Raw genomic sequence first — 27,591 nt, forward strand, 5'->3', positions numbered from 1 at the left:
TGCAGTTGAATCCACGAAGATGATTCTGTCCTGGGAAACTTAATGGACTTATTCGCTATCCCTGCCAAGAGCAGTTTAGATATCACAGTCGCATTATTGGAGTCCTGAAATGGACTCCTGAATGCATTTTCAGGCTTCTGAAAATGCATCTGGCTCCTTAAAGAAAACGGTAGATCACAAATTGTTGCTGCTTTTAGGGGTGGAGGAGTAGGCAGGAATAGAGAAGGAAAATGCTATGGCAACAGTTTCCTGCATTGGGAGACATCCCTTCTCTTCCCTGCTCACAATGAGCTCCTGGGTTCAAAGCTAAATTGACACCTCCTCAAAGAAGGCCATCAGTCAATGCATCAATTCAGGCTTACTGTCTGTGAGCTCTGCTCTCTGGTTGCATGAGGACTCTGAACTTTAGGGTCACTTACATACCCTCACTCATTATACTATGATTACTCTGCCAAAAGCAATGTAAATGAACCCGAAGTTTGTGAGGGTTATCCAGGGTCTCTTAGAACAGTTATGTTACATAGTTATGTAAACAAACACATGCACACACACTGATACTACTCTTCAGCCTCTGGTGGGACTGAAAAACAAATATTACTTAGCTAATTCCTATATTTACATTCTTGGTAGCTTACTTTTTTTTCCTCCACAAATAACAATGAGAACACAGTTATTTTGGCAAAAGACATGCCCTCCTCATCAATTATAGTGATCTCCAAATATTTTATTTCTTAGACAATTTTATTATGACTAATCAGTAATATAAGGTCATAAAACAATGTCATATTAAGGGGCAAATTACAAGGTATTTTCATGTGTGTTGTAAAGTCTGATCATCCCACAACCTCAGAAGGCAGGCAAGGTAATATATACATTATCATGGTTGCACATGTCCCAAAACTAAGGCTCAGAAAAATTAAGTGACCTTCTGCATGTCACATGATCAGTTAAAATTAAAATAGAAAAATCACATGCTTTAACTTTGTAGGGATCATCATATTTTCTTATATAATACTCTGACTCCAAAAAACACCATATCTTTATTTCCATAATCATCTTTATTCAGTGACCAAATAACAAAATGAAATCTATAATTTCTGTCATTAATTCACATTCCTGAAATGTATAGAATGCTGTTTTAAGTATAGTAATATTTTGATATAACATTTACTCTGAAGTGTCTATATAATTATTCTTTAAACCTAATCCTCTATTAATGATTAGATACATATTTTTACATCTTCACTTTTATCTCTGTATTTTGATATTTCATCCAAATATTTCTCAAGAACTTAACATATATCATTATATGTAAAAATTAAGAAAAATTGTGATTAATATAAAATCAATTATTATCAGTTGAGAGTGGAAGTCATAAAATTTATGTCATATTAGCAATTTGTCATGCTAGCAATTGTTATTTTCCTGTAGTGCTGTAAAAACTAGAAAACAGTAAGACATATGTAATAAAGCCAATGTATTCTTTCTCCCTCTTTTCCTCAAGTAGTTTAATGAGAAAGGAAATAAATCAATTTCAGTTCAGGATTCACTATTTATTATTGCACAGATTTTAGTGCTTCTCATCTGAAAAAAGGTGTAATAGCTCAGGGAATGGCTGGATAAGCCAAGTGAGCCTTTGAATATAAAGCATTCGAAACAAAAGACAAATCAATTTAGTCCATCAATATTAACTGAAAACCTACTCCCTTCACTATGCTTAGTGCTTTAGAAACCCACAGATAAACAAATACAAGTATACAAGTAGAAGAGACATCTGTAAAAGATTATGACAGTTTCTCTTGTGAAACATTATTGTAAATATCCTCACTTTATAAGCTGTTAAAAGATCAATGGAATTGATAATTATCCACTTTAAAAATAAAATATTAGATGGGAAGTAGCATTGGTTATTAATATTAAATTATTGTAGTTAATTTATAAATCAGATGGCAGTTCCTTTGAAAATGGTTGTCTTCATACATGACATAAACCATTGCTTTGTTGACATAAGAGTGTACTTGAAAGAGTTAAAAGAAAAAAGATAGCAAATTTAACACTTTCTTCCTAGAAGGAAAATCTTCAAAATAAAATTAACTTAATAACCTTCAAGATGCTTAATCTTAAATATAGGTTACAAATTGCTCATTAATTTATTCACTTTATCCTCAGTGATTCTTACGTTGCAATAGAATCAAATCATTATACCTACAACTTTCACCTACATCAAGTAAACAACTTTCTAATATCCCCTTTAAAAAAAAACTTCAGTTATTTAAAATTACCGAAGAGGTGATAAAGGAGCAAAACGTACCATTAAATAATATGTTCAAATAGTAACGAAGTTTTTATTTTTCTTCTCTGGAGTAGGAGAGAAAGCAGGAGGATCTGACATAAACAGGCACACCCCTGTGGGCGTTGGCTGTGTCAGCTGTCATCATTGCTGCTGATGGTCAACACAAAATGTCAGGGGTGAGGGTGACTAAGTATGCTGGCTTTGGAACCTCCTCCAGATCCTCTAAGATCTTTGAAGGACTCACTTTGATTCTTGCATTTACTTACTGAATTAGCCTTTATGAATCTCAAACCATTTGGTGAATTCTACTTATATAAGCGGGAAATAAGTCCCTGCATGTATAGAACTTCAGTTTGGATGGGAGAAAATATGAAGATAAATGAAGATGTCAAGTTGCCTGGCACAATGTATGCATAAATGTTTAGGGAAAGAAAATATAAGGCAACCATCCTAGGGTGGGGCGGAATTGACCAAAGAAGGCCTCTTGGAGAAGGTAGGTCCGGAAACAAGTAGACATATTGTCCTGCCTTGAAAGACAAGGAAGGACAATGCAGATGGAAGAAATCTATGTTAAATAGGAGAGTCAGCACAAAGATGTAACTCTTCATCCTTTCATACTAATCAAATTTCAATACAGGAGGAATTAGGCCCCCAAACCCATAATGCTTTGTAGACTGCATAACACCCATTTAACTCACTTATTTGATAGTTTACCCACATATGGCATATGCAATGGCATATGCAAAATTATCCTAAATAAAATTAAATATTTAAGTCATTGGGTATGTCTTTTTCACTTCGATTGCACAAGAAATTGACTTGTATTTGTAGACTCTAGAAACTACATTACAAAACCGGGAAACAATGCTAATTAGACAACATATTTGTGAGCTTCGAAGGGGAAACCTAAGTTTTGTTTGCTGCTGAAATTTTGCTTGCTGATATTTCAGCCCACAGTGAAATGTAAAAAATGCAGTTTGGCTCTGCTGACCCCCAACCCCAGCAAGCACGCACACTCATGCACACACGCACAGAAAGAGAAAGAGAGAGAGAGGAGGGGGTGGAGAATGAATGACTATGGGAGAACAAATGGATAACAGGAGCAAGGATAATTTAACTGTACTGGACAAGATGTACACAGCTGTTATGCTAAAATTACTACTTAGCAAAACATTTCCTTGTGTTTAGATTATCACTGAACAAGTATTTCATTTAACTTAATCACTGCCTTAGAATACCTTTAAAATTCTTTCTAGGATAGCAACCTTTTGGGGGTAGGAACTGAAAAAATAATGTGTACATAATATTTTGTGCAGAAATTGCCAAACTCTGAGATGTTTGAAAAGAATCAGAAATCTGACTGCAAAATGCTAAATTTTTCAAATGGAAAGAATGAAAAAATTGAGTTTGGGCCTGCCTCCAATGCACTCAGTCCATACACCGTTGATGAAATACCTCTTATCCTGTCATTTCACTGGCCTCTCCTGCATCCACTTTAAGAAAACCAGAGTTGTTTCTGCAATGAGGGTAACGGCAGAGTAGACAGACAAGGTAGCAGAAAAGAGCCCTTTCATTGGCAAAGTGCATTTATGCTAAATTCTTAGAAAATGTTCTTTGATGCATTTATTTCGAATAAATGCCTTCATGTGCTGGAATGCAGGGCATAAAATCCATATAACAAACCCTGAATAATCAGATGGTGAGACCAGGTCATCATTCCTGAAAAGGTCAATAGTAAATAATTATTTTTCCTTCCCCAACTAGGTATTAATTTACTGTTCTGTTAGCTAGCACTAGCTCTGATAAATGTGTAAATTTTTAGGCCATGGAGTACCATCCTCTTTGCATTCCTAGCAGTGAGGAAAATCTTAACTGAGAGCAGAAGACCCTTCTGTAAAAAGAAGAGCCAATTGAGACATTAAAAATTTTTAAAGAAGTAGTTTCTCTAAGAAATAACAACTATCTAAGGTAAGGGAGTCTGGTTCATTTAAAATGGTTTGCTACCTGAATTCTGAGATAATGAAGTGCCTTAAAACCTTTTGATGATGTGTGACAGGGATTCCTAGTCCCCAGTTAACTACTCTTTTAACCGTCTATTTGAAGTTATCTGCATATTCACCGGAAGGTGTGTTGGAAGTGAGGGAAATTAACATGAATTACCCTTGGGGGAGGGGGAGGGTGGGGTGGCCAGTGGGTTCCGCTTCAAAGGAATCTTGGTTAGTGCACAGCTGGAGTCCTGAAATGCCCCAGGATGTTCTTTTTTATTTTTATTTTCATTTTTATTGTTCAATTTGTCGTCCGAATTTCCCCCCTATTACTCTCCTCTGCCCTACCCACTACCCACCTCCCACATTCAATCCTCCCTCCTTGTCTTCCCAGGTTGTTCTGATGTCCTAAGTTTAGTCTGTTTCTATGACCCTTGTGAAAATATTGCGAGACACCCTGGCAACCGGAAACAGGAAAGGGGAAAGAGTCCACTTTCAGTGCTGGAAAGGCGACAGGAATGATAATAAAGGAAGCAATACGTTAGTTATGACTTTATTACTCCACTAGCAACAACTTCTGGGAGGAGTGGCTTTAACATGCCTTTTCTAAAAGATCCCTCCAGGACTAAATGCCGTGACTAGCAATGACTTTAGTTGGGAAGTGATCAGAGAAATTCCTTTAGAAAAAAAAAAATGCTGGGGATTCCATTATTAAAGTGTAGTATCTTAACGTGCAAGAAGTATGAGCTGGTCGGGACACAGACTGGGGCCTACGGCGTTACCTTGGGTGGCACCTTGGCAGGTAGGCCTGGCTGCCCGGGACCTGGAGCTTCGCGGGCGCTCTGGCTGCGGGCTCCAGCGGCGAAAGCTTCTTTCTGCGTGAGGGAAGGCAGCTTCGCGCTGCTGCGGGCTCCTAGCTGCCCGCACCCTGAGCTAGAGACGACCTCAGGCTGGGAAGCTGCCGGTCGGTGCCTGGCACCCAGGGTGGTCGCCCTGGCTCATTTGCTCAGCTGCTCCCCGTGTAGAAGTGGGAGAGAATGCCCTCGCCCAGCTGCAAAGATGAGGTCCACAGCAGCTTCAAAGTCGGGAGACGGGATCATTTCCTGCGGGTTCAGCAAGTTCCGGCCACAGCGACAGGGGCTTTGGAGGACAGTTAAAAGGAGGAAGAAAGTTCCTGGCAGAAACTATCATTGGAGCTCCCACTCCCCAGCTAGGTCTAGGCAAACCCAGCTCTGGGGAGCGGAGGGTGGGCAATGAGATCCCGGCGCTCTCCCGACCTCCCGCCTTTCTAATCCCTCCCCCACCCGAAGAAAAGGCCGCAGAACTGGGAAGCGGGGGGTGGGAGGTGTAGGGCGTTCAACGGAGAGGGAGGAGACCCGGTTACAGAGGCTTCGCGGCTTTCCTTCGCTCGCTCTCTTCTTTCCTTTGTAAACTGCCAGTGCAGTGTTCGCACGGGAGGGAAATACCCTCCAAGGGCTCCAGCCGCCCAGTTTGAAGGGCCAAAGTAGGGAGGGTGCCGCGCTCCAAGCCCGATGCCGCGCGGGGATCCTCACCGCAGGTGGGTCAGTTCCGGACCCGCGAGAACTTTCCCAAACCGGGAAGAGATTCTACGGAGGCTGCGTCTCGGGAGGCTCAGAGGCGCGCGCACTGCCCCTTTTGCGCTGCGGGGAGGAGGTGGTCTCTGCAGGCCGGGCTGGGAACCGAAGGTGAGAAGGTGGACTAACTTTACAGGGACCCTGTAGTAGGGTCCCTGGTCACCAAGGGAAGTGCTGGCAGAGAGGAGAAGTGGGACGGAAACCTACCCGAGCTTTCTGGCCTGCAACAGGCTCAAGGCTGGGAGGTTTGGGTTTTGTTTCGGTCTTTAATCTGGGGGGTGGGAGGCCGGAGGGAGGGCGTTGTCTACCCACCCTAAACTGCAACTGGGAGAAAACCCCACTCTTCTACCTTCATGGGGGCCTCCAGCGACAAACTAGGAACCCACCTCTCAGCGGCAGGTCTGGGTCTTCAGAGGCTGAGCCAGGGTCCGGCTGCACACCGCCGCCCCTCCCTCGGAGCCCGTCTGCGGTGCGTCCCTGGGCTGCCAGCGGGTGGTTTGTTACACCCTCTTTCCGATTCTCCCTGGGACAGGGCCCGCTAAGAACTCCGCGAGGCCCCATACCCGAAAACACCCTGGAGACCTTCCGATATTCTCTTCAAAATAAAAACGCAAAATCTCAAAATAAGGAAATTCGGATCTTTTTTTTTTTTCCCTTGGCGACACCATAGTTACTTTTAATTCAAAAGCAAATTTCGTGGGGCCCCAGTCTTGCCCTTGCCTGTGAGATCCCCCAGAACACCACCTCCCCAGGTCTGTCTGCCAGAGGTGCCCGCGGCGCAGCAGCCCCAGTGGCGCCCAAGTGCGTGCAGCTCGAGGCCCAAACCTGTATTTTTCCCCACGAGGTTCTTTGTGTCTACAACTCTCCCGGAGCCGGACCCCCACCCCTAGTCTTTTAGTCAACGAAACCGCTGGGTCTAGAGAGGTTGTAGTCACCGCCTAGTCCACAGCTTCTGGACTCACGACCCACATCAAACAGGCCTTGAAGCCCAGGTCACCAAAGCCACCGAGAGTAACGCGCCCGACCCCTGGCACCCGGAGGTCAGAGTTTCGGTGGCTGCCGCTGCGCTCCATTCCCGGGTGACTTTGTGGAGGAGCACAGATGGGGGACGCCTCCGGCGGGCACTTGGGGCCAGCTGATGGATCGCCTCATTTCCCGACTTGATGGGCCGGAACCTGGGCTGGCGGGGAGGTGGGGTGCGCACTGGCCGTGGGAGGTTCTGGGCGTTGAATTTTGGTTTTGGAGGGGGGGGTAGGAGGAGCGGAGGCAGTGCGGTATACCTATGCCAGATACAGACCCGAATACCCCCGCCTCCACGAACGCGAAGTTCTCCCTTCCCCTGTTTTCTGTTCTGGTCGCTGCTCACTTCTTCACTCCGGTCCCTACCACCTCGGGGCTGTGAGCTCGGCGGCCGTCCCCGGGGACTCCAGGCGCCGCGCCTCCTCTTCAACCTGGGGCCTCAGCGTCCCCCAGAGCACGTCGCTGAGGGGAGTCATTCGGGGGAAGCCGCCGAGGACAGGACTCTGCCTCCCGGTACTGGGAAAGAGCCCTGGGCTGGAGTGGGGTATGAAAGCAGCAGTGTGGAGAGGAAAAAAGCCTCCATTCTGGGTCTAAGGACCAATTCTCGTCGCGGACAGGGGACACTGGAAGAAGTCGGGGGACTGGAGTTGAGGGTCCGAACAGCGGTGAAGGTGGTTGTAGAAGGGTGGGTGGAAAACGCACATTGCAACTCTGGCATCCGGCTGTCCCCTCGAGCGTAGCCAAGAGAATCCTGCGGCCCTGGGGAGGACAAAGCAGCTCGTCCTTGCTCTGGCGCCTGCACCGCAGCTGAGCGTGGGAGCGGGAGAGTAGCCCAGGGAGAACTCCAGAGGCTGCGCTCAGGTGAGAGGACAGCAGACTGGAGAAAGTAGGGTCGCTGGGGTTCCTGCTTTTGGGCCAGGACTGTGAGTTATTTGCCTGTCAGCTTCCTGAATTTTTCCTCCAGGCCTCAAGAACTGGAACTCCGACTCTGCTCAAGACGTTCATCCTTGGCTGGGCCTTGCTAAGGGGGACCAGGTCTGTGATCTCAGGAAATCCCTAATCTTTGTACCTGGGCAAAGTACCCCAACACCTTCCCACACCCCCCCTCCAGGTGCTGGGAAAGTTGCCACTCTCTAGGGAGTCAATAAAGTGTCACATGGGTTAGGGCCTCTGGACAAAGCACAACTCAGAGATCCAAGTGTGGTCCTTGGACCAGTTTCATCGCCTTCACCTGGATTCTACAGAATCTCAGGCCACACACAGCCCTGCCAATCAGAACCCACATTTAAAATGGCCATCCAGAGAGTTGTGTGCCTCTAGCTGGAGAAGCCCTGGCCTAATTCATAGGGCCTGCGTGTAGCCTCTGCTGACTTGTCCCACTGTGCATCTTCCAGCCTCATCTTCATCATCTATCCAATGGAAGTGGTTTCTGAAGTCCTAGGGGACTTCTCAACACCCCAGGACCCACTTCCGACCAATGGAATCAGAATCCCTAGTTGGCGAAGCCCAAGCAGCAGTACATTTTTGTGTCCACAGGTGATTCTAACAGCAGCCAGGAATAACTAGTGGGGAAATACCCACTTTACAGATCAGCTCAGATACAACCTGACCTCTATGCAAGAGAGTAAGTGCGATGGTTGAGGCCTCTGGGCTCTGGAGCCTGGTTCACTCTGGCTTCAAGTGCGGCCTTGACCAGCTGATGAACCTTGCTCGCTCCAGTTTCCATATCTGTAAAATGAAGTTGATAATGGTGCCTACCACAGAGTGTGGTGCAGGTTTAGAACCAAACGTTTAGAATAAAATTTAGTACATGTTAACTTACAAGGTCAAGTCCCTCAATCTTCCCTTTTCCGCCACACTGGGAGACTACTTACTAGCTTATTTGCCTTCCAGCGTGCCCCACGTTCCAGGGCACAACAGCTTCATTTTGCTTCAATATTCACATCTACTTTTCTAAAAAAAAACATTTTATACATGAAAATCAATATTTTAAATCACATAGCAATTTAGTAAACTCAATCCTTTAAGGTTGATTTTGCTACTTTCAATAACTGTATTGCCAGCGCAAATGAAGTGTGCTCCCAGCTCTGTCTTGCCAAGGCAGCCACTGAATGAAAAGCCTGGAGGGCTTGTTAAGAGACAGGCAGCAGGGCAGCAACTAAAGATCCTGCATCTACAGGGTCTCCCCAAGTAATACCAATGCTTCTGGACAGAGGGAATCACAGTTTGAGAGCTGCAAAGCCAAATGAATGGTCTGCTTTTACAGAAATCTCAACAGCAGCACTGTTGAGAAATAGAAATATAACAAAAGTCACAATTATAATTTTAAATATTCTTGTAATCACATTTTATTTTTCATATTTATTTATTTTAACCAAAATATATTTGACATACATTATGTAATGTTTAAGATGTATAAGATGTTGATTCGATACATTTACATATTGTAGTATGATTGCAATTGTAGTGATAGCATCTCTATTACATCACAAAATTATTATTTCTTTTTTGTGGTGGGAGTAATTAAAATCTAGTCTCTTAGTAAGTCTGATTATTATTATACAATGTTTTGGTCTCTATATATTTTGTATTAGATTTCCAGGACATATGTATCTGCTAGTTGTAAGCTTGTACACTTAAATAACCGTTCTCCTATTCCCTCAGCCCCTGGCTGCTTATGACCATTATTTTACTTTCTGTTTTTATGTTTGGTAGCCACAGCTTTAAAAGTAAAAATTAATGGGTAAAATAAATTTTAATAATATATCCAAAATATTATGTCAACTTTTAATTAATAAAAAAATAGTGATGAGCTCTTACACATTTTGTATTAAATGTAAACATACTTTGTATTTTTGTAGTAAATAGTTAAGACCTGGTATTTCTAATCTGGAGCAGCTACATTTCAAGTGCTCAAGAGCCACTGATGTCAGGTGGCTTCTGCAACGAGACAGTGCGTGTCTAGAGAATTCCTTCAACTGGGGAGAAGCGGATGTGGATTTCATTGTTCCCTTGAAAACTGTCCGAGATGCACACAAAACGGAATGTCCAAACAGTTTTGTTTTTATACCACATTTGTTTGTATTTACATGGGAGGCTGCGCGTGTGTGGACAGGGAAGCAGGGACTCAGGCACAAGGGGGTAGGAGCATGTCAGTCACTTGGGAGCTGTGAGACATGGGGCCATTCCATTACTGGTGTGGTCATCAGTCTGCCTCATGTTTTGAAAGGTTGTGTAGTGGACATCCGTGGCTTTGCTTCTCCCATTCCTGGCATCCACATCTACTTTTCTTTAAACGTCCTTGTTTTTTTTGTTTTGTTTGTTTGTTTTGTTTTTTTTTTGAGGAAACCCTGCGCCCAACTCACTGATTACATGGAATTCTGGCAATGTTGAATCTGCCAGTGACTTCTGACTTAGGGATCAATATCTGACCTTATGAAGGAGGATGAGTTGTTTCCTAGGGCTTGTAGAAAACATATTATTTTTGTTTACTGGATTTGGCCAAGAGGATTTAAGGTCTATGACTGCTAGAAGATTAGAAAGTGACAACTTGAGCTTCTGTCATGAGGAAACAGACTTGCTAGGGAGGAGAAGAGTGGGGGGGGGAGGGAAGCAACACAGGACTTGATTCACTGACTCAGCCACACTTTAAGGCAGCTGTGAATCAGCTCATGTCTCTTATCTTTTACAAAGGGGGGTGGGGGTTCATTTTAGGGGTTTTTAGGTATCACAAGGTGGAGGAGAGTGGCAATTTGAATTTGTTGGACAGTGTATCCTAGCATTCAAGCCCTTCAATGCATTATTACTTTGCAAATAACATTAGCAGTGGGACATATAACTTTTATGGTAACAGCACACTTTTGGGATTCTGTCTTTTGAAGAGTTTCCTGTGTACTTGCTGCAATCTAATGTCCCTTAGCAATGAAGATTTGATAAAAGATCAGGATCCAAAAACTATATGGTAGATATACTTTTCACAGCCTGATAGTTAACCCAAGTGCTGCTAAGGCTTTTCAATTACTTCCCTCCAAGAGGATATAATTTGAAATAGACCTTGTCAGGAGTATGAATGAACACAGACAGAGACTGCTCCTTGTTATGCGGCTAAAATAATACATTTCACACATTATATTATAACATTATAACATTATATTGTGGTTATTTTTTTCTGTTTCTTCTGCTAGTTGAGAACTCTTTAAGACCACCTTTGTATTAAATTTATACATCTCCCCAACACCTATCATAAGGTCTGGAACATCACGCATGCAAAGTAAAGTTTTCTGATAGGCTTTTTTATTCCCAAGAGTCTCTATTGCCCACTATTGCATAGAGATAAAATACTTGTAATTATAATGTTTTATAAGTATTCATACATTATCAGTGGCTGAGGTCCATTATATAAACAGACATGTATGGGTATTTATCAGACACTGTTCTAAGCTCTGTTCTGAATAGATCAATAAGACACTAGACATTTTTCTGTATTCAGACCCTGGTCCCTGCTGTTCCGTCTACTGGGAATGTCCTTCTTTCCCTTCCCCATCTCCTCATGACTCTATCACTCACCTCCATCAGGTCTGTCTTCAAAGATTACCATGTCAGCAAGGTTTTCCCCAGACCCCTATTTCCAATGATACCCTCTCTGCTCCCACAGCTATACTCCCCATCATTCTTTCTGACTTGATTTTTTCCCATTAGAGCATATAACTTTTTTAACCTCCTCATATTGTTGCGGGCGGGGGGGGGGCGCTCTGCCTGCAGAGCTTCCTTGGCCACCATGGGGGAATAAGTGTACCAAGACATGACCTGCTTGGGGAGGAAAGGCTGACCAGTTTTTCAGAGGAGAAAGGTCTTTAGTCTCTCTCTCAATGGGCTTTTACTGAGTTTAGCTTTTATAAGGGTGCATGTCAAAGAAAGGAGGTATGGTTTACAGATAGCATTTCTGAGATTATGGGGGTTCTTTTGAGTCAGGGTCTCGTAGTTAGTGTGACTCCAATTGGCTGTGAAACAGTGGGAAACAAACTTATTTTGTGCTTGGACCCTTAACATTTAAATTGAGGACACTTTTAGCAAAGCAGGTTTCATGGGGCTTAATGCATTTTTTCTTAGGCATGATTGTCCCCCACCATGAACCACCAGTTCGGGCACAAAGCTGCACCCCACTTCGACATTGTTTCAGGCCTGAATCAGGTGGGTGGAAGCAAGGCAGACAAGACATTAGGAGACCTTTTACAGATAGAATGAGAACTCAGGCTATGATGAAGCTGAAGGGTGAGGGTTTTTTGTCCCTTCTCCACAATTCCCCAAGTCCTTCCCTGATGGCCCCTTCGTGACTGTGTCTGTCTTAGGTTGTTCCTTTCTTGAGGTATCTTACCTGTCATTGACTATCCAGCCATCCTCTAGGGGCTAAGCAGGGTGAAGTAAAGGGGGCAGAGACTTTGCCCTGGCCAGGAGGATAAGTTTTGTCTTATTAGTTGCCTATGGCCCCAGGGTCCCCTAGCCGTGGGGCCTTTTCTTTTGTCAACTGGCTTACAGCCTCTGACACCAGGCAGGACGATTTCCAACACTGTATTTCATGAAATCTAAGGCATTGCATAATTAAGACACACCATTATTTTATGTGTTACTAAGAAAGGAAAAAAATGCTGCCTATTAAACCATGAAATGCCATTGATTAAAACTCATTTTTTTTCTTATTTTGTATTGTTATTTTATTACAGTTGTTCCAATCCCCCCCGCCTTCTTCTGCCCAGCCTATGCTCCCACTCCCACTAAAATTCATTCTGACTTGAGTATTAAAAGGAAAAAAAATTACATAGCTTAGAATCAACCAAATATAGTTCTATAAAGTGCATCCATTTACATTATTTATTGTCTGGCCTCTTTCAGTAGAACAAAGATTTCAGTCTTTTTGTCTTTTAAATTTCTAACTTTCCAGTGCCTTGAACACTCCCTAAAATATAAATACGCATTTAAAATTTTGTTGAATGTGGGAAAATAAAATACATGGCCAGAGATCAAGTACATAGCTATGTGAGAGGAAATATAATAAATGTTTAAATGGCAGACGGCAAGAAATTTTCCATGGAAGCTAAGAGGGGTGTGTCTCCCTCGGCCTGGCAGGCTTGTGAGCGGACAAGGTGGGTGGGGAGGAAGTTCTCCCAGGGGAGGTGATAGCCACACTGGTCTCAAAGGGTGTGAGAGGCAGACAGTGTTGGGGAGGATTTTCTAAGCAGAAGAAACAGTATCCAGACCCACGGATATAAAAAAAAAATGAAGTTAGGAGAGTCAAAAGTTTGTCCATATGACCAAAATATGTGTTGTGTCTAAATCTGTGATTCTCAAATTTGATCGTGCATCAGAAGCCCCTGAAGGGCTTGTTAAAACAGAGACTGTTAGATGCCACCCCAGAGATTCTGGTTCAGTAGGTTCTAGGGTGCAGCAAGAGAATATGCATTTCTACCAGGTTCCTAGGTAATGCTGATGCCGGAGGTCCAGGTACCACATGGTAAAGACCTCTGGCCTATTTGTCACGATAATAAAAAGCTTGTAATAACATACAGAGATGGGTGTTAACTACACTGATGGTGGTGATCATTTCACAATATATACAAGTGTCGAGTCTGTTGTACCCCTGAAACTAATGTGATGTCATGTGTCAATTCTACCTGAATAGTTTAAAGAAGAATAATTTCTTGGGTGGTAACTTTAGAAGAGTAAGGGAAAACATTTATTCTAATAATATTTAGTTAATATTACTGGCTAGTAGAACCTAAGATCTTATTCCAGTTTACTGGTCAGAGCTTTCAGATGACTTTTGATAAGAATCAGAATTTTTTGAATTATTGGAGGACAGTAAAAACAAAAAGCAAACAGTAAAAAAAAAAAGAAAACAAGGGTGGATGGTTGGAGAGTGGATTGTCGTTTCAGCTGGTGTGTGACTGCATGTTACGCCTGAAAAGGTGACAGAAGTTGGTCAGGGGGTTGGGAGTGAATGGGGGGGCATGGAGACCACTTGGGGGAGGAGAAAGGGTAGTAAGGGACTTTTTTACATTCCAGAATACAGCTTTCTGAGATGTGAATAAAATAGAATGTAGAAGGTTTTATGTAGCTTTGCAAATACATGACAGGGAAGAGTAAACACCTTTTTCTGCCTAAGTTTCTTTGTCCCCTTGGTCTTCAGAGGAGCCTGGTGTAAACAGAACGCAGTGTATTTATTCTCTTTCAGTCTTGTCATGGGGACAGGCCAAGAAGGGGTTAAATGTGATTTTGACAAAAAGCCAAAGAGTTGCAAAATGTGTGTGCTCTGAGAATCAAACATTTATGCCAAACAAACACTATGGGGCAATTTTAAAGAATGATTTATAATCACAGGGAGCCATAGTAGGAAGGAGATGCAGATGAGAATTTCTTAAGTCCAATTCTTGTTTCAAAGAGAAAACTGAGGCCTGGAAGGATCAAGTGCTGGGATACATCTTTCCTGCTTCCAGTTTTTACATCCCAAGCAATAAAAGTGAAAACAGGGCTGAAGAATGTGTCGCACTGTTGGCACGACTCAGCTCCCCTTCCCTATCCCTCACACCCACAGCTTCACTCCCACCATCTCCCTGGAAACCATGGAGACCATCTTCAGTGCCTTTTATCTCTACCTATGCCAGACACCCCAGGGTGCCCGCCCCTTTGTCCTCCTAACACAGCTCTGAAATTTCCCTTACTGATGTCATCTCCCAGCCCTCTAATCTTCTCAAATTCATGATCAGTCAGCAGCAAATTTCCCTGAATCCTCAAAATTTCCCCCACCTCCTTGTTCTGACTTGGATCTGGATCTCAAATAAGGACAGTCCTTCCTGTGCATCCTCTTAAGAGGGAACTGTTATCTCCCAAACTCTTCACATTGGGTCTGAAGGTTGGTCTGTGTCCTCTTTTCTCCTCATTGCTGTTTCCCAGGCTATTCACTTCTTTTTCCTCCTTAAGCCCCCTATTACGTGTGTTGTGAATTTGTTGCCATCAGATTGTAACTCCACTACTTCTGGTACTTTCATGCACTGTTGTCCTGTCCCAAATCAAGAGCATGTCCCATCTCTGAATATGTTAGCTGTAGATTCATTGTCACTCTTTGTCGGTCCTACTTATTCATGGTGTTTTCAACATGAATGTATCCATAGAGTTGACTTTCTAACACTATGGCCTCTAATTCCTCAAGTTTGTCTCCACAAATGGTCTTGTCGAACACCCTACATCAGCCACGTAGGGCTTAGTCCAATTTCCTTCCAGTCATTTCTCCATTTCTCTGTTTCTCTTCATAGCACAACTCTTAGAAATGATTTTCTACCCTCATTATCTCCACATTCCCATCCCATTCTCTTGAACCCACTTCACTCTGATCCACAGTCCAGGCAAGCTGGGCTTGTTGGGGCACGATGAACTTGGGATGAGTCAACTTGGTTAGAGTAGGCTCTTCAATCAAACAGTAATTTGTGTTCCTGTGAAGATATTTTGTAGATGTGACTAAAGTTCAGAATCAGTTGATTTTAAGCAAGAGAGATACTTTATTATCTTTTTAAGATTATTTATTTATTTAGTTGGTTTTTAGAGAAGGGTAAAGGAGGGGAAAAGGGATGGAAAGAAAGATCAATGCATGGTTTCCTCTTGGGTTTTCCCTACTGGGGACCTGGCCTGCAACCCAGGTCCCTGACTGGGAATCAAACTGACGACACTTTGGTTCATAGGCTGGTGCTCAATCCACTGAGCCACACCAGCCAGGGCAAAAGAGATATTTTAGATAATCTGATGGGTCTCATCCAATCAGTTGAAGCCTTTAAGGTTTCCCCTAAGGAAAAAAAAGCTGCCTGTGGACACAAGCTTCAGCCCTTGCCTGCGAGTCACAGCCTGCCCTTCCCAATAGCCTGCCCTTTAAACATCAGACTTATCTAGCCAATCACCACAATTGCATATGCCAGCTCCTTGCAAAAAATCTCTTAAAATATGTCTTTTTCTGCTTAATATATATTTTCCTGCTGTTCTATTTGAACCCTAACTGGTTGTACCCTAACTGATATGTGAGGGTTTTTATGATTTCCAAGTTGCCAAATCCAATGGTAAATCCTCCGGTTTTAGATAACCTATCAGCAGAATTAGACCCAGTGACCATTACCTCACTCTAGAAGCACTTTCAGAACACTGCCCTCTCCTGGTGACTAATGGACCCCTGGCTTCTTCATAGCTCCCTTTGGTGGTTCTTCCTCAGGTGTCCTGACTCTTACAGCTGGAATGCTTAGCCCTCAAATTTCTCCTCTTTTTTTCTACACTCAGTTATATCACGCAGTCTTGTTTCTTTAAATGAAATGTATATATTGACGACCTCAAAGGTTCAACTGCCTAGTCAACATCTCCACTGAAATACATAAAGGCATTTCCAACTTAACATGTCCACAATAGTTAATTTTATGTCCAACTTGGCTATGATATGGTACCCAGATGTTTGGTAAAACACCAGGTTGGATGTTTCTGTGAAAGTATTTTTTTAGATGTGAGCAATATTTAAATCAGTAGATTTTGAATAAGGGCAATTACCCTTCGCAATGTGGGTGAGCCTTATTCAACCACTTGAAGGCTGTGAGAGAAAAAGACTGAGTTTGTTTTCTCTGAACAGAAAGGGATTCTGCCTCCTGACTGTCTTCAGACTCGAGCTGCAAATTCAGCTCTTCCAGCCTGGCTGGTGTAGCTCAGTGCATTGAGCGTGGGTCTGTGAACCAGAGGATCACGGTTCGATTCCCAGTCAGGGCCTGGGTTGTAGGCCAGTTCCCAGCAGGGGACACATGAGAGGCAACCACACATTGATGTTTCTCTCCCACTCTTTCTCCTTCCCTTCCCCTCTCTCTAAAAATAAATAAATAAAATATTTTTAAAAAGTCAGCTCTTCCTTGGATTTCTGGCCTGCTGCCTGCCCTGAAAATTTCAGACTTGCCTGCATCCATAATCACGTGAGCCAATTTCTTAAGATACATTTCTCCACACACACACACACATGCACTATTGGTTTTGTTTCCCTGGAGAATCCTGACTAATACAATGTCTACAACCAAAAAGCCCTAATTTCACTTCTGTTCTCTCCCTCTAAGTTGGTTCCTCTCAATCTTTTCCATTACAATTAGCAGCAACTCCAACTGTTTAGACGAAAAGCTTCTAAACCTCCGTTGACTTTTACCATCTCTCATACTCCACCTCCAAATTCATCAGCAAATGCTGCCATCCCTCCCTCTAACCAGATCCATGATCGGCCACTTTGGGCCATCTTTATTGCTAAATCTCCTAGTTAGTCCCCTCCTTCTGCCTTGGCATTAAAAAAATATGGAATCAAGCATGATTCTACGGTCTAAGTAGGACCTTGTTATTCTCTCCTCAAAACTCTGCAGTGGTATCCTGTTTCATTCAGATGAAAAAGTCAAGCCTGTAAGGATCTCTGTGGTGTGTCCACTGTTACCTCTCCTGCAATCCGTCCACCCTCTCCACTGTCCTCACATTCTGGACAGTCTCCTGCCTCAGGCACTTTGCTCTTGCTGCTACCTCTGCTGGAATGCTCATCAGTAAGAATTACGTTTGGCTTTGAGGGGTGGAAAACCCAAAACATCTGTGGCTGAAATAAGACAGCAGTGTATTTCTCTCAAAGGGAAGCCCCAGGGCTGGCAGACTATTCCATGATCTCAGAGACTCAGGCTTCTCCAATCTGCAAAGTTCTCCATTCTCAATGAGCCCTCAGGCCCAGCTAACAGGAAAGAGCAAAAGGTACAGGAAGAAATGGGTCAAAGAAGAGACAATTGTTGTCTTTTAATGAAGGTCAGCTAAAGTGTCTACTGAATACTTGCCCTGACATTCCATTGGCCAAAACATGGTTACATGGTTACATTATACTTCAAGGAAGCCTGGGGAATGTAGTGTTTATTTGAGATGCCATGAACCTTGTTGAAATTCAGAAGTTCTATTCTTGAAGACGGGTGGAAGGATATTGGGAAGAAAGCCAGAAGTCTCTATCTCAGCATCTTTTAGAAACACAAAGATACACAGTGTGGCTTATATAGAGTGGTACGAGATTAAACTTAAGACTAGGTGGGAGTAGAACAGTATTTCTAAAGACCATTGCCAAAAATTCCTCCCATTCTTGTACAGTTATATCACTCCTTCAATCAAGAGATGGGTCTGTCTTTCCTTTTCTTGAGTCTGGGCTGCCCTTGGACTTGCTTTGACAACAGAAGAGGTGGAAGTAACATGCATGGTTTGGTTTTGGCTTTAAGGATATTGGCAGCTATTTTTGCTTTCCTCCTGAAATTCAGCTTCCAGGAAAAGTGTGAAACTGACCACTAAGCAGCCAGAGACCACATACAGAGGGAGGAGCCCAGGCAGCCACCCCAGCTGAGTACCAGACATGTGAGCAAAGCCATGTTGGACATTTCAGCCCCATTTCAATTCCCATCCAAATGCAGGCATACAAGTGACAGTACCAAATGGAGCAGCAGAACCAGTCAGCTGTTCTTCTGCTGAACATCGTGGGAAATAATAACTTGCTGTTGCTACGAGCACTAAGTTTTGGGATGGTTTGTTATGCAACAATGAATAACTGAAATAGCAAGAGCCAGATCACGTGAAGCTTCAGGCTCAGGAAAGGAGCTTGGCTTTTATTTTTAGTTTAGAGGGAAACATTTTAAGCAAATGAGTTACATGTTACAGTTTGTACTTCAAGAGAGTCACTCTGCTACTGTGTGGAGAAAGGGTTGTAGCTGCTTAAGAGGAGATGGAAATGAAACCAGAAGCTTATCACAGTTTTGTCCAAGTGAGAGGGGACAGACACTGTACCCAGCGTGATTATCCCAGCAGTGTGTCATATTCCTTCCAGAAATTTTGGAAATGGGGGGGGGCTATGATACTTACTTATAGACTAGACCAAGGGGATGAGAGAAAAAGTAATGACAGACTATTCCAAGAATTTCAATCTGAGGCTGGGAAGATGGTATACCTTTAATAACTGAAATATGAAGGGGAAGGTAAAAAAACCCCAGGAATTCTGTTTGGAATGACTTCAGTTTGCAGTGCTGACTATGCATCCAATGGCAGTGTGAAGTGAAGGTCAGTGAGGAGGAATAGATGGACACACATTTGTGAGTCTGATGACCAAGGATCCTTCTTGATACTCCAAGAAGGCTGTGTTGCTTCTCACTGACCCTTAGTGTAGGGTCCAATTTCTCATAGAAATGCAAATTATCTGTGAACCCAAATATTAGAATTTCACATTGAGAAGTAAAATGAGAAAAGCATCTTGTCCTTGAGACAGTCTCGTGAATTTCTTGGCACCTGGCACACACATGCACTGGACCTGGGATGATTAATGGGATAGGTTGTTCGTGACCCAAATATGGGCTGTTTCTTCCATTATAAACTGAAATCTGGAAGGCTGGCTGGATTCCATTTCAACTGGAAACACTACCATAATTTTATTTTTAAGTCAATCAAATACAAAAACCAAAAAGATACCACTTAGTCATATCTTTACAGGTTTTGTTGTTATTAAAATATGGCACTGATTATAGCATCTGTGCATGCTATGTTTTCTGTCCTATTTATTAAAATATTCAAGATGGGAAATAAAGATCTAGAACTGACTAGCTCTCACTGGTTTTGGCGATCAACTTTGATCACTCAAGAGCAACTTATCATAAATTATTCATGACTTTTGTTGCCTATGTTTCTCATTATATAGCTTCCATACAAGAGGATAGGCAGTGAAAGAGAAAAGGGAGCAAAAACTTCTTAATATTTTTCCTGATTGGCTTATCTATTAAGCAAATGTCAAGACTCATCTTTTTCCTGACATCAAGAAGTTTGCTGTCTAACAGGAGAGCGAATACATGTAACCCTGGCTGGTGTGGCTCGGTGGATTGAGTGCCAGCCTGTGAACCAAAGGGTCACTGGTTCAATTGCTAGTCAAGGCACATGCCTGGATTGTGGGCCAGGTCCACCATAGGGGTCGTGCTGAAGGTAACCACACACTGATGTTTCTCTCCCTCTCTTTCTCCCTCCCTTCTCCTCTCTCTAAAAATAAATAAATAAAATCTTTAAAAAAAAGAATACACATACATGGACATCTGGATGCCCTCTGGCCACTAGAAGTAAAATTCATTTATTTATCTTGATCAGAATAAGGCTAATTTGAATCTCTTACCCAACCCCACTAACTCCCCAAGGTGAGGGGAAGGAAGCTTGACATTCATAGTGCCCTACATCCCTTCCTGTCCCCCTTGCAGATTTGGAACACAATCTTGTTCATGCTTCCTGCCTCAAGCACTTGTGATGCTGGGGAGTTACTACCCTCAACAGCAATACTCACCAAGGAGAGGAGAAAGTTAGAGGATAAATAGCCCTTTGATTTCACCCCAGGACAATCTGAAGGTGAGTGCTGTACTGTCCCCCAGAGTACCCAGCAGGGTTCAGCCCCAGTTGCCCATGGCAGTCACATCCTCCATAAGTATAACTTTATTGCTCTACACCCAAATCCCTCACTATGTTTCCTGGAGTCACCTACAAAATAAAACACTAGTTTGAGGGTCTGCTTTTTGGAGAACACACACTGAAATGACAAGCATCACTTTACTGTCTTCTTTCCCTTCTTTTGGATTATTCAACAACACTGAGGCTCTGGGAGTGTGGGAGCCTTCCACCTCTCAGTTGCAGAGATCACTGCTGCTATCATTCCTGTCCCAGCCAGCATGGACTAGGCTCCAAGTCTAAGGCAGCCCTATACTTCTGTAAAGGCTTATGTGCAGACAGGCAGTGTTCCCATCTGACGTTCTGCCACTGCCCAGATGTGCTCAAAGCCCAGATGGGCTCAAAGTCTTTGAGGGCCCTTTATTTCTTCTCCTCTCCAAAAGCTGGAGAGCAAGGCTCTCACCATCTGGCTCCTCACCACTTGGCTCCTCAGCTTGGGACACATTCATCCCCTTCCCTTTTGTTTGCTCAGCTCTAGTGGATGAGATCAAAGGCAAGCAAACTTTCTTTGTAAAGAGCAAGATAGCAAATATTTTAGACTTCATTGGACATACCATCTCTGTCACAACAATTTAACTCTGCTGTTATAACATGAAAACAACCATAGGGAGTTTTCTGGTTAAGACACAGGCATAGGTAAACATATCTCACCTCCTCATACAACTACAGCAGAAATTACAACTGGACTATGAAATAAATATCATCAAGAACTGTCAAAAATCAAGTTGTATGAAAGTCTGACAACCAAGGATTTAAAGAAGCCACATTCATCCAGGTAAACAGGAGGGGCAGACAAGTGGAGACACACAGAGAGGCATGGAGAGGAGTGGATAGGTGCAACAGATGGTTCCACAACCATATGTAGTGGATAAAAATCAAGAGGGATACCTTGGGAGCAAGGGATTCCAGCCCCGGACTGGACCACCCAGCCCAGGGTTCCAGTGCTAGGAAGATAAATCCCTATAACTTCTGGTTATAAAAACCAGTGGGGGATGGTACAGCAGAAGAAACTTGTGGGATATTCAAGAGACTCCTGTTAAAGATCCTACAATGGACTTAGGACTCACACTGACCCATCCCATATGGGATTCTGTTCCAGAGCAACCACTGGAAGGGCACCAGTGGCATACAGGGAGAAAGTGAAGTGACTGACAACAGGGCGAATTCCAGGAAACAGCTTCCTCCCAGGCAAAACTCCAGTGGCCAGGCAGCAGCATTGTTCCCTCTCTAAACCCTCCTCCACACAGAGCCACAGAGAAGTGACATGGGCTGTCCTGCCCTGGCAATTACCCATACAACTTACAGGTGTGCTTTTCTACAATAGGCCACCCTACTAAGACAGGGAGTCATAGCAGCTCTACCTAATACATATAAACAACTGCCACAATGAGGAGACAATGGAACATGGACCAAATGAAAGAACAGAACAAATCTCCCAAAAAAGACCTAAATGAAATGGAGATAAGGAAGCTATCAGAGGCAGAGTTCAAACACTGGTTATCAGGATGCTCCATGACTCACTGGGTACTTCAACAGCATAAAAAAGACCCAGGCAGAAATGAAGGCTACATTAAGTGAAATAAAGAAAAATCTATAGGGGACCAGCAATGAATGGGATGAAGCTGAGAATCAAATCAATGATTTAGAAAAAAGAAAGAAAAAAGCATTCAAAAAGAACAGCAAGAAGAAGAAAGAATTTAAAAAAATGAGGATAGGCTAAGGAGCCTCCGGGGCATGTCTAAACATGCAAACATTCCGATCATAAAGGTGCCAGAAGGAGAAGAGGAAGAGCCAGAAATTGAAAACTTATTTGAAAAAACAATGAAAGGAAACTTCCCTAATATGGTGAAGGAAATAAATGTACAATCCTAGGAAGTACAGAGAGTCCCAAACAAGTCCCAAGAGGACCACACCAAGACACATCATAATTAAAATGCCAAAGGTTAAAGATAAAGACAGAATCTTAAAAGCAGCAAGAAGAAAGCAGAGAATTACCTGCAAAGAAGTTCCCATAAGAATGTTGGCTGATTTCTCAAAAGAAACTGTATAGGCTACAAGGGACTGGCAAGAAGTATTCAAAGTGATAAAAAGCAAGGACCTACAACCTAGATTACTCTATCCAGCAAAGCTCTCATTTAGAATGGAAGGGCAGATGAAGTGCTTCCCAGAGAAGGTAAAGCTAAGGAGTTCATCATCACCAAGCCTCATTTCATTATATGAAATGCTAAAGGGAATGATATAAAAAAAAGGATATAAAAATGATGTACAGTAATATGTCTATAAATTCACAATTGTCAATAATTTAAATAACAAACTAAGCAAGCAAACAGAATAGGAACAGAGTCATAAATATGAAGATATTTGGAGGGTTATCATCTGAAATGGGGGGAAGGAGAGAATGAGGGAAAATGTGCAGGAATTAAGAAGCACAGATTGGTAGGTACAAAATAGGGGGATGTTAAGAACAGTATAGGAAATGGAGAGAAGCCAAGCTACTTATATGGACATGAACTAAGCAGGGAGGAATGCTGGAGGGAATGGGGGTACTGGGTAGAGGGGTGCAAAGGGGGAAATTGGGACACTATAGTAGCATAATTGATAAAATATGCTTTTTTAAAAAACATAGATCATACACAAATGGATTCAGGTGGCATGTTCCAGTAGAACTTTACAGATGCTGAAATTTTAAATTTTATGTCAGTTTATGAGTCAATAAAGTTTTCTTTACTTTTTCCCCTAACTGCTCAGAAACATGAAACTATTCATTGCTCAGGGGCTATACAAAACATGTAGCTCATCAGATATTGCTAATGGGCCATGTTTTTCTGATTCCTAAGTTAGACTTTTAAAATTCTTGTTTGGATTTTATTATGCTGCCGAACCCCTTTTAGACTGGTATTATTCAAATAAAATCTGATTAATGTTAAGAATGTGTTAGATTTATAGTTCTGATGTATTATTGACAAATAAGTCCTTCTAGGGCACAGATAACATCCCTTTATACTTTCCCATGACACCAAATGTGGTGGTATACATAGATTAATTACTAGTAACACCAAAAGCAAAAAGCTTAGTATTTGTTCTTTACTATGTGCTATGTACTGCACTGTGGGACTTATTCGATCATTTCATTTGAAGAAGAAATGATAAAACCCACACTGATAGGTTGCCATGACAATGAAATGACATTGTGTCTGTGGAATGCTTTGTTCATTGTAATTGTAAGATGCCAAAGTGCTATTGTCGCCACGGTGTTTAGGTACAGGATATGATGATCTCTAGTTTGTAGAGAAGAAAAATTTTGAAACTGGACATAATGGATTCTATTCTTTAATTTTTGGCTGGGTGGCTCTGTGACCTTGGACTTACAAGTTCCTACATCTGTATAATGTTCTGAACTTGTCTGTAACATGAGGAGAAAATAAGAGAGATTTTAACATGCTATCAAAATGTAAAATTTCTGAGGGTCTATGCTGGGAAGGTGTGTGTGTGTGTGTGTGTGTACACAAGTGTGGTTTGGCAGGAATCTCAGATGGCCTACAATATTCCTCCTTGTGTACATACCCTCTGTGACTTCTGCCTCTTGACTGTGGGCAGGACTGAGACTAAGATAAATTTCCCTCCGTGAATTAAGTTATATTACCTTACAAGGTGGAAGGAATTTTGCACATATAGGTAGGGTAAGAAACCAGTTGACTATGAGTCAGTCAAAACAAAGATTATCCTGGTGAGACTGACTTACTCAAGTAATCCCTGAGAGTAAGGGCCCTTTCTGAAAAAAGGGAATAAAACAGAGAGAATCTGCTACTGGCCTTGAAAAAGTCAGCTGCCACATTGTGAAGAGGGCTTATATATGTGGCCGTGATAAAGAACTGCAGGCAGCATCTAGGAGGTAAGAACTATTACTGACCAACAGCAAGGAACTGGAGACCTAAATCCTACAACTGCAAGAAATTGAATTCTGCAAACAACCACTTGAATTTGTAAGAGATTCTGAGTCACAGATGAAAATGCAGCCCAGTTGAGAGATGTGATTTCAGCCTGGTGAGACTCTGAGCAGAGAATCCAGCCACTCTTCCTGGACTTCTGATCAATAGAACTGTGAAATAATAAATGGGTTTACATAAAGTTTGTGTATTTGTTTTGTAGCAATAGAAGACGAAAATAATATGAACTTATTGTTGAAATGAGGGGACAAAAGAAAGTATGTAAAAGTCAGAGTGAAAAAAGACAGACTAAAATTCGTTGCTAACTGATATGGTCTGGGTCATAAGTTCCATATCCCATTCAGAAAAGGGCAGAATGGGAGAGGCGATGGATGGATGGGAGCTTCATGAATGGAATATTCTAGAGGTCTGCCTTCTCTACAAGGAAGGAAGAAGGGAAGGAGTGCTCTTGGAGAAGTGGGACTGGAGCATGGGAACTTTGTGCTTCTGTAAATTTAAAGTCACAAAGACAAAGAAAGGAGAATGTTTCTAGACGTAGGTAATGGTTGACTGTGTCAAATGCAGCCGAGAGCTTCATATTAGCACATAGAAGTGACCAATAGCTTTGGCTAGGGGAAGGTTATCCATATCTTGAGCAATGTCATTGAACAGGATGGGAGTTTTTAAAAAATGAGTTTCACACATATAGACAATTGCTATTTTTCTACAAGAGTGCCAAGACAAAAATAAATTCAAGATGGACCAAAGACCTAAACCTGAGAACTAAAACTATAAAACTCTTAGAGGAACCCAGGTATAAATTACAGTGACCTTGGATTAAGCAATGGTTTCTTGGATATGACGCCAAAAGCACAAGCAACAAAAGAAAAACCAGATAAACTGGAATTCATCAAAATGAAAAACCTTTGTGCTTCAAAGGACAGCATCAAGAAAATGAAAAGACAACTCACAAACTGGGAAGAGTTTTTTTGAGAATCATATATGTGATAAGGAACTCATATTTAAAATGTATAAAGAAGTCCTACTATTCAATAGTAAAAGGGCAAATAATCTAATTTTTAAAAAAGCCAAGTTTCCGATAGCTATTTCTCTAAAAAAGTTATACCAATGGCTAATAAACACATGAAGAGCTGCTTAATATCATTAGTATCAGAGAAATGCAAATCAAAACCACAATGAGATACCACCATACACATACTAAAATTGCTATGATGAAAAACTTTTTACTAACAATTATTAGAATCGCATCTTTTTATTAAAAACATATTTCATAGAAATTATTTTATAGTTGTTGCAAATCCCTCTAATGTCCAGCTTCACAGAAATCATCTGAATTCTGATACGTGTTTCTTCATTCAGCCTGCTGTGATATGTCATTTTCATTGAAGTGTATGAAGGAACTCTGACTTCCCACAAGATGGACTTCAGGCAAGAGGATCTCACAGACTCTGTGAAAGGCTCTTAGGGACACACTGGTCCACAAAGTGGTCCTTGACGCATATTTTGAGAATCAGCTTTATAGACCATTCCCATTATACCAGAATTTCCCACAGAAAGAACTACTATTCTGTCCCCATCCTTCAAAATTAGTGTGGCCTTTCCTTGATCTGCAGATACATGGAATCATAAGGTAAGCGCTTTGGTGCATTCCATTGTGTGGATATACCACATTTCATTGATCCATTTCCCTACTAGTGTGCATTTGAACTGTTTCTAGTTTTTTACTGTTATGAATGGAGAACATATTTTTTTGGTGCACTCCTGTACTCATTTCTCTTGGAGTGGAATTGTTGATAAGATGAGTAGGCAGATGTTTGGCTTAATAAACTTCCAAGCCACAGAAAATATTTTTACTTGTTGAATTTTATTCCAGCATATATTATTTAGCATAAATTTAACATTTCTTCTATTAATATCGAATACACCTCTCTATGTTTTGTTTTTTTTTAAATGTTGCTTTGAAGTCAATGTCACTACCCAATACTATATATTTCCATTACTAGGCTGCTAAACTTCAAAAATCCCATTTCCTTTATTTTATGTGATTGAACCATGTGATGAAACTAAAGTTCCATCTTTCTGGCAACTTTAGTCTAGGACCCAGAACTCAAGCAAAACCATCCCCACACAACTAGTTAACATCGGCAGGAAAGGCTGTCACAGGATGCAGTTTTGTTGACTCGGGAGCCCTAAAAAAAGAAAGAGAAGGTTTAAAAACAGACAAAAAATTAAGAAAAAGAAAGGAAGAAGTAAAGAAAAAGAGGTGTATATATGTCAAATGACAAAGCTTAAAGCATCAGAAGTCTAAGAGGAAGCAACAGATCATTAGAATATTGCAAAAGAAATGAACCTGGACACAGTGAGATGAGGAAGGCCAAACATGGCAGCTTAGTAGCCTGAGGTCATTCAGTGGGAAGCTATGTACCCCTCAAGTCAGTGATTCCAGTGGCTTTCTAAAAAGTGCAATCTCTGGAGTTCTGAGATGACAGTTTTATCATCGTCATATTCCCAAGGCTTGTTCATAACAGCTGTGGCTACAAAACAGACCATCCTAAAACTTAGTGACTCAAAATCACATATATTTACTATTTCTAATAAGTTTATAGGTTGATTGGATGGTCCCACTGGTCTGGGAAATGTTGGGTTAATCTCAGATGTATTCACATGCATCACTGTCAGCTGGTTGGATAAACGAAATGACTCAGTTCTCCACAAGTCTCCCCATCCACCAGCATGCCAGCCCATACATTTGTTTTCATGGAGGTGGAAGAGATCCAAGGGAAGAAAAAAATGTGACTCTGCTTGTATCCAGTTTGTTGCTATCCCATTGGCCAAAGCAATTACATGGCCAACTCTGAGTCAGCACAGAAGGGTGCTCTCAAAGGACACTGACACAGGAAAGCTTAAAATATTGAGACCAGTAATGTAATGCACCTATTACACTGACATGGCCTAAAACTGTAATTACAGATAATTTTTAGAAAAACCTATTGCTGGAATAACACTAATTGAAAATGTAGAAGATAATAGTGGTCTGCTAATAAAAATATGATTAATGAATACAGTTAATTCCATGTTGAAGATGTGTTTGTGTGGTAGTCCAGGTATGTAAGAATTCATACTATAGTGTTACAGCTCTAGAGTTCAATTTGCTGTGTTATGAGCAACACACTCTAACACACATTTTACATATTTTCTTAGGGAAAAATAAAAGA

The 27,591-nt window shown here is 41.9% G+C and overlaps 1 long non-coding RNA gene across 2 annotated transcripts in view; it reads left to right on the forward strand.

Annotated features, from left to right (window-relative positions):
• LOC128628292 (uncharacterized) overlaps positions 1 to 27,591 on the forward strand; it is a 79,460-nt gene that overhangs the window by 682 nt on the left and 51,187 nt on the right. The gene's annotated exons all lie outside the window — the stretch shown is intronic.

This window comes from Artibeus jamaicensis, unplaced genomic scaffold (genome assembly GCF_021234435.1).
Source record: "Artibeus jamaicensis isolate MK-2021 breed Jamaican fruit bat unplaced genomic scaffold, CSHL_Jam_final contig_685, whole genome shotgun sequence".
Classification (NCBI taxonomy): domain Eukaryota; kingdom Metazoa; phylum Chordata; class Mammalia; order Chiroptera; family Phyllostomidae; genus Artibeus; species Artibeus jamaicensis.